General features: G+C 38.6%; 1 long non-coding RNA gene across 1 annotated transcript in view; it reads left to right on the top strand.

Annotated features, from left to right (window-relative positions):
- Nucleotides 1-4892: 4892 nt before the first annotated feature.
- Nucleotides 4893-8207, top strand: part of LOC138002966 (uncharacterized) — a 3515-nt gene continuing 200 nt past the window's right edge. The window contains exons 1-3 of the long non-coding RNA XR_011123387.1: nucleotides 4893-4974; nucleotides 5883-5957; nucleotides 6334-6389. This is a non-coding gene — a long non-coding RNA (uncharacterized lncRNA). The remainder of the gene's footprint in view (nucleotides 4975-5882; nucleotides 5958-6333; nucleotides 6390-8207) is intronic.

Here is an 8207-nt window from a genome sequence, read left to right as displayed (position 1 = left end):
CTGATCACTTCTGATGAAGATGATGATGAATCAACCTCAAAGAAAAAACCAAAGGAATCTCCAGCTGCAGGTGAGAGTCATATTTAACTGACTCAGGTTCTCATCGAGGATTATTATTTTGGACGAAAGCAGCCTTATACAGGTTGTAAATACACAGCCTGGTACTGTGTACTTTTTTGAGAGGGTTTGCACACTGTGCGCCAAAGTCATAAAGTAATGAAATTTACATACAGTGTATTTAACAAGAATCAAGAATTAAGACACAGCCAAGAAAACCACCTTGAGGACTGCATGTACATTTGTAAATGAGCTGATCTGCTCCATTTCAGTTTAACATAATGTTTATTGCTAAAAAAAGGCTTCCTTTACCAGGGCATAATGGGACATTTCCAAGTTGCTGTTAGTCTCAGTTTCGAAGGGAGTCTTGACCAGTACTCAACTATTGTAAGGGAAATGAGTTTGATTTGCATAACAATTCGCATGTCATTTCCATTTGAATGGTTGTGCACCAGAACTCGCTTTGAAACTGAGGCATACAGCAACTTGGAAATGGGCTATGATCATGCACCTCCAAAACGGTCTATTAAAAACAGCCTGATGTACTCTTGCTAACAGCCATTTATTTAAGGGCTGTCTCTATTCACTCAAGACAAGTATTATTCCCACCTGTATTACTATCAAACTCCCTGGTTCGATATGCCAAACTCCTTTTACTATAATTTATTACCTCAGTCTATAAAACAATGACAAAATTAATAAATCATTAACAGTTCAATGAACCTCTGCCTTACGTTTCTAAAATGTGCAACAAGGTTGTATAATTTAATCTTTTTTTCTTATATAGAGAAGGCGATAGCACAGTCAACATCAAGAGGTCATATTAAAATCCAATAACAAAAAGTTCTCTGGCTGAAAATTTTAGAAAGAAATACAAGCTTTCGGCTGTTGATCTACAGCCTTCCATGGATAAAAATGGAATGTAAAATAGTGAAATATATACAAAAAAGGCGAGATAAAAGTAATAAAAAAAGAACAGAGTAAAAGTATGAAAAAAGGCGGCTATTGTTTAATTAAAAAGAATGCTATCCTGATTAGGAATCGGCTTAGAGTTATTGCCAGCATGCTTGGTAGCAGAGGTGTGCCAGGCCTCCACAGTTTTTCTAGTACGAAAAGAGTCTGTCGATAACTCGAACCAATCACAATCGGCACAGGGTATTTTATAAATCACGTTGGGTTGGTGTTTAATAGGTGGTCTGAATTAGGAGAAAGGAATTCTTGTTGCCAATTGTGATTGGTGTTATGTAGGTGAAACCAGCCGTTGCTTTGAAACCCACAAGAAAGAACACATTAGGAATGTAAAACATGTGCTAATGGGTCAAACATTGCGAAACATGCATGGTCTTTCAGTGATCGCATTGATTTTAATCATTCTCAAGTTATCGACAAGGCTCTTTTCGTATTAGAAAAACTCTGGAGGCCTGGCACACCTCTGCTACCAAGCATGCTGACAATAACTGTAAGCCGATTCCTAATCAGTATAGCATTCTTCTTAAACAATAGACACCTTTTTTCATACTTTTACTCTGTTCTTTTTATTACTTCTATCTCGCCTTTTTTGTATATATTTCACTAATTTACATTCTATGTTTTATCCGTGGAAGGCTGTAGATCGACAGTCAAAAGCTTATATTTCTTTCCAAAATTTTTAGCCAGAGAACGTTTTTTTAGTGGATTTTAATAATTATGTCTCAAGAGGTCAGTTCTCACAAAAAAAACAAAAAAAAAAAAACAAACTACTGACAAGAAATAATATTATACAGGTTCTTTTAATTCACTTCGATGGAGATTGTACACCTCTTTCTGTATCTGCTGTTTGACGGGTGCATATAGCTTAATTAAACAAAACTACATGTAACAAGGAGTTTGTGATATCAAGCCAAATGTACACTTACTGTATACAGCAAGTACTGTGTTTCCCTGTGAACTCCTCCCAACCTGATCAAAACTCTCTACTTGTTTTATTACAGTGATAATGTCAACAGAATATACGACAAAAGGCAGGTATGCTATTATTGTAAGAAGCTGTACTCCAAGATAGCTCGACGCTTCCAGGCAGTTCACGCAAAGGAGAGCGAAGTGGTAAAGGTATTGGCTTTTCCAGTAAAGTCAACGGAAAGGAAATGGGAACTGGAAAGACTGAGGCTGCTAGGAAATTTTCATCATAACACTGAATTCCTTGAAACAAAATGTGGTGAGCTGATAGTAATGAGACGCCCAACTGAATCAGAGACCATATCACCAGATGAGTTCCAGCCTTGCACCCACTGCTATGGTTTCGTGCGGCACAACAAGACTTGCCCTTTTAAAAAGATGAAAGAAGGTGGGGAAGATGAAGATGAAGAACACAGATCAAAAAATTTACAATAACAAAGCAGATTACTCTTGCTATCTCAGAAGCCAAGTCAGTGCAGTCTTCTCAATGAGACCATTGCCTATATGAAACCCGACGAGATTACAATTACTGCCAGACATGATGATTTGATTCTGAATTATGGAACTCATTTGGCTGAAAAAGTTGGTGGCGAGCGACTCCATGGGGTGTCTCAAGGGATGAGGCAGTTAGCAAGACTACTTCTAGATCTCAGAGAGAAGTCAAGAAATGAAAGTTCTAATCTGGAACACTTCATGAAGCCAGAGCACTTTAACCTGATCATTGCATCAGTAAAATCGGTATGCAGTTTCGATCAATCTGGAAAAACAAGTGCAATCGGTATTCCTTCTTTGGCATTGAAGCTGGGCCATTACATTAGAAAATGTACTGCCACATTGACTGGAAAGGCTCTCAGACAAAAGGACAATGTCCTTCTGACCGATCAACAAAATCTGGAGAAGCTCATTGCTTCTGAATGGAATGAGCGCATCAGCCACCACTCCTTGTCAGCACTTCAAAGGAAAAAGTTTAACAAGATCGAGCTACCCCCTGTCACCAATGATTTGGAACGTTTGAGAAAGTACCTATTGGACCGGCTGTCAGTATTGACAAGATCTTTAGAAGAGGCTGCTAACTTACAAGTCTGCAAGGAGTTAGCAGAGACGACCCTTGCCCGTCTCATAATTTTTAACAAGAGACGTGGAGGCAAGGCAGCAAAGCTCCACGTTTCATCATTTGAGAACAGACCAGATTGGAATACAACATCAGTCGAGGTGATCACCAACACTTTACAGCCTATTGAGAAAGAGCTGTGCAAAAGGTACAGTACTCTCAATAATAATTACATTGTATTTGAAAACTGAAACATAACTATATGCATTAAGAATTTTCTTGCATTCAAGCTGATAATAATTATACTTGTGTTAACAGACAGACACTAGGTCGCTTAGTGCTATAAAGACATCCACAGTGTATTTAAAACACTTGCATAAATGTGACATACATGTACATGTACTGTAGCTAACTCCATAACTCTGCATTTCCTTCAGGTTAGATGTGGTGGAAATAAGGGGAAAGAGGGGGTGCAAGGTGCCAGTTCTTTTGACGAAAGAAGTAAAAAAAGCAATGGTTTTGCTAGTGGAGAAGAGGGAAGCAGTTGGGATTAACCCCAGAAATCCGTACCTTTTTGCAAGGCCAAGTGGAAACTCAGTTAGCCACCTGCGTCCTTGGGACTGCCTGCATAGAGTGACCCATGCACAAGGCCTTAATCTAAAACATCCAAGGGTCATCACAAGCACTCGCTTAAGAAAATATATTGCAACTGTTTCTCAAGTGTTGGACCTTGAAGAAAAGGAATTAGATTGGTTGGCACGGCACATGGGTCATGACATAAGAATTCACAGAGAATATTATCGTCTTCACGAATCAACAATTGAACTTGCAAAAGTCAGCTGTAGTGCTGTAGTGCTTGCTGTAGTGGATGAAGGCAGCATTTCAAAGTGGGCCATCCCGGAGCTTCCACTATTGGCAGCCAGTTCCACGACGGAGACTGCAGCAATTGCTGGCAAAAGCTGACAAACCAGCCATGAGCCCCCACACCCTTGAGAAGACAGGCACCCGTCACACTGATAAACAATGGAAAGTAGAGGGGGGAGGGAGGGAGGGAGGGAGGGAAAAAACCGCTAAATGTTCCAAACAAACTGCTCTTTCTTCCCAAAACAACAATGAATAAACTGTACCATGCAAAGTATGAGGAATCGAATGCATGCGCAAATATAACAAAACCACTGACAACAATTTGACTGCAGTCACTACTAGTTGTCAACTCAGTTAACCTCATTAAAATACTCAGGATCCTTAAATCACTAATGACATGTGATGTTCATCTACATCTTTATGTTCCAGCACTCGGAAAAATCCCTTTTTGACTTATCGCTGTTTCTGCTTACATGTAGGTGGCCTTATACATGTACACCATAAGCCCTTTTAGAAACGTTGCTGCTAATGCAAGCTGGCCACTTTTGCTGGAACGATAATATTATAATACAGCTGTTATGCCGCTATTGTGATGATATCTGCAAATGCTCTCTAAAAATGGACCTGTACAAGAATAAGGATGATAAACTATAACATTATGCTCTATTACACAGAACTCCTCCTACAACTGTGATCAAACTCAACTCTACTAAACATCAGTTCACTATTTTTCTCAATAAATCTTGTCATTGCTGCTGCAACTTATAAGTAAAACAACTTTAAAGGGACAACTTCATTTAGTTTTTTGCTTCCCATAAATTTAATTGTCTCTTCAAGGGCAAGGAGATTATTGACAGTGTTGCCTGCTTTTATTTATGGTTAAATTGGTGGCCTTTCACCACAGCAGTTTGTGCTCAAGGTTTTCTAATGATACTCCTGGTATCTTCTTGCAGATGACTCTGGTGATGATGGTGATGATGATGATGAGGATGAGGATGAGGAGGATGAGGATCGTGATGACAGTGATGAAGACGGGGAGCTATCAGAATCAGCAACAACTTTGACAGGTAAGTAATGCTTTGTTTGCACCCTTCAATTTGGTAAATTATAGCCTGTGTACAGCCGCCCGCTCTCTGAAAAAAAAATATGGAGAGGAGCATCTGTAATTTACCGTTGATAATTGTGTTCAGAATAGCACACGATTTTTCCTGGAAAGAAACGAAAGCACTCCTGACGAATCTTCACCAGGTGAATATCTATAGCACTAATCAAAAGATTGTCCACTCGAAAACGTCCCCCGCTATCCCTTACCAGTCAATGTAATCCCAACGCCTTGCTCGGACCAGCCTCGCCATTCTGAAGAATAAGAATAATCTACAAAGCGTGTTGCCCTGGAAGATTTGAAATGTGGACATATCGAGGAAAATAACAGCTCATCGGCAACGATCTGTGCTGCTCTGGAGATCAGAGCCGTACCCGGTTGGAAGACTTGCAAATACATCATTTCCTTTAAACAATGCTTAGAGCTATAAAGCCAAGGTATCTTAAAACTATCCGAGATGCTTTACCATGCTCGTTTGAATCTATAACCTCATTGACCGCTGTTTTGAGAATTTAGCTCCAAAGAAATATGAGTCACGCAAATTTTGGTCAGTGTACATGTAGTTGCAAAATTATTCCGGAATACATTACTAAATGTTACTCTTGGCGATTTTTTTTGCGGAGAGTGGGCGGCTGAACACTGGCTATTTGCTAAGTCTTTACATTAAAACTCCTCTAAATGGAAAAAATGTTCTCCTTTTGAACAGTCTCTGGCTTAAGCCCAGAAATCCTACATGTACCTGGAGCACTGAACTTACAACCAGCTCCCAGTTCGCTTGAGCACTGCATCGCATCACATAGATCATGGGTTCAAATCCCAAATGATTTAAATTTAATTTTTAAGCTTAAAGCCATAACTTTTGAAATTTGATAGTTCCTACACAACAAACAGCAGCCTGTGGAGATTTCCATGATAATACGAGAGGGTCCTCTGGAAACACAAGGAAAGGTAATTATGTCATTTCTCCTTGGCTAATGTTTTCCTTCCTAAGCATCTGAGAAATTTTACTAAAGCATTATTATAAACTGTTCCCTACATGTATTCCTTTGGTTAGCACTGGACATTCATTTATTCATTTATAACAGCTTTAATAATCCCTGTCCTCCCTTACACTATATGGCTATACATGCCTCCCACAGGTGGGTTGAAGATCCAAATGGGATAAAAATGGTGCATGTAAATAACTATGTTAAATATATGGATGGATTATTAAAAAAGATGAAAGTTTAGGACCACATTAAACTCTCCACAGTAAAGTCCCAGCTTTCAGTAGGTTTTAATAATTAATTTTGCTCATAAACATTCTCATACTTCATACATGTAGATACTAAGAAAAGCAAGCCAACAAGCAAACAGAAAGTATTGCAGAAAGAAGGACAGGTAATCACCATGTTACAATGTTAAATTATTAATTCATTGATCATTGGTCCCAAGAGAAACAGTAAATGTTTCCTGGCCGAGTCAAATCAAAACTACAGTTTCCACAGGAAACATGCACCAAGTGATTCTGAATCAAAAGTAGAGATCATTACAGATAACTTTTGGTTCCAAAATTACAGCAAAAACATGCCAAGAAACAAAAGTTGGCTCTCATTGAGCAGGAAATAATCGGGGACACCATAAAGAAATCAAATAACTCATATCAAACTGTAGATAGGATTGTTTTGAGTAGTAACTGGAGAAAAACCTCTGGCACTATTGCCAACAATCTGGAAGAGAAAAAGAGTCTTCTGGCCGTTTTCGTGGATCTATTCCATATGTCTCCATCAAGTGTGGGTTGTGGGAAGCAGGAAAGCAGCAACGGTAATTAGTTTGTGGTTTGCTGTACTTGATTGTGATTGGTCAATACACAATGACTTGTCAGAATGAAATAAAAATGTTCACGGTTTTTCTGACTCGCACAGTGAAAGCCACCTCCAAGATCCATAGACAAAAACAACTAAATAACAATAACATTCCGTTTCTCTTGCTAGTGTATTTGTTCACGAACAAAAATGTTACTTCCATTTCGCGACAGATATCTGTCAAATTTTTCTTGTGATTGAAGTGTTCCAAATGTTACAAAAGGCACAAACAGATGCAATTCCCTTAGGAAATCAAGTTGCACAACAAAAGCTGACTGGAACAACCGAAATCTGTGGGCGCTAACTACATATACATGTAAAACACCAAATTTTGGCATTTTCAGGTTCATACCGGTATATTCCGCTTTATTTGTGTGTCATTCTGCCTCATTCCGGTGCCATTCCAGCTCATTCTGGTATATTCCGGTACCATTCTTGTTCATCTCGTTTAATTCTGGTGTTATTCCGCCTCATTCTGGTTTATTCTGGTATATTCGGTTTGGTTCTGTTCTGTTCCTGTGTTTAGTACCGCCCCCTTTTATTTGTCACATTATAAATTTTAAGTTACTGGTTTTATCTTGATTATGGTAATGACAAAATAATTCTAAAAAAGAATGCAGCCCCTATGACATGCATTAATTTTAAGCAAATTTCATTCCAGACTCTGTACATGTAAAAAACAACTGCTTTAACAAACCATTGACTAAGGTTTTGTTGCAACTGAGCAAACCACAGGGAATTTTCAATGTTCACTTTTTACTGCTGCCTGTTCCAGTCTGGTTTTCTTACTGAAGCACCAAAAAATTTAAGTGTACACTGTACATGTAGGAGTATGTTGCAGTTGTAATAGTTAAACCAGGGCTCGACATTAACACTTACCTGTTTCCCATTGGACAGTACATGTAAATTTAAAACTTGGGGAATAAAAAAGATAGAAATCAACTAGAATACCTGATTTGGAAATTGTGCACTACAACAAATGGCCTAAAGGCGCATTTACATGACAGAAGAAAAATGGCACGGGTTCGATAAAAAGTGGAACGGTTCCAATCATTTTTGTAAAGAAACAGTAAGCTTTTATCCGTTCCGCTATGGGACCATAGGCGCCTATGGCTAATGAGCCTACACAAAGAGAAAATGAAGTGCAAGAAAGCCAAACTGAAGGAAATGCTGCAGATACTGTAACATCTTTGCAATTTCATTTTTTTTTTTCCAATTTCAATGATTACAATAAATTGGGGTGTCTCAATAACATCAAATAACACACGAACAGTACCAAGAAACATTTTTTATCTCTGTGGTAGGCTACATTTCTTTACATGTAGCACCTGCTTAGAATATTATCAGGGCTCTA

Source organism: Montipora foliosa, chromosome 5, assembly GCF_036669935.1.
Source record: "Montipora foliosa isolate CH-2021 chromosome 5, ASM3666993v2, whole genome shotgun sequence".
In the NCBI taxonomy this organism is placed as follows: Eukaryota; Metazoa; Cnidaria; class Anthozoa; order Scleractinia; family Acroporidae; genus Montipora; species Montipora foliosa.
The sequence above is the reverse complement of the archived record's forward strand: the minus strand, read 5'-3'. Positions and strand labels throughout refer to the sequence as shown.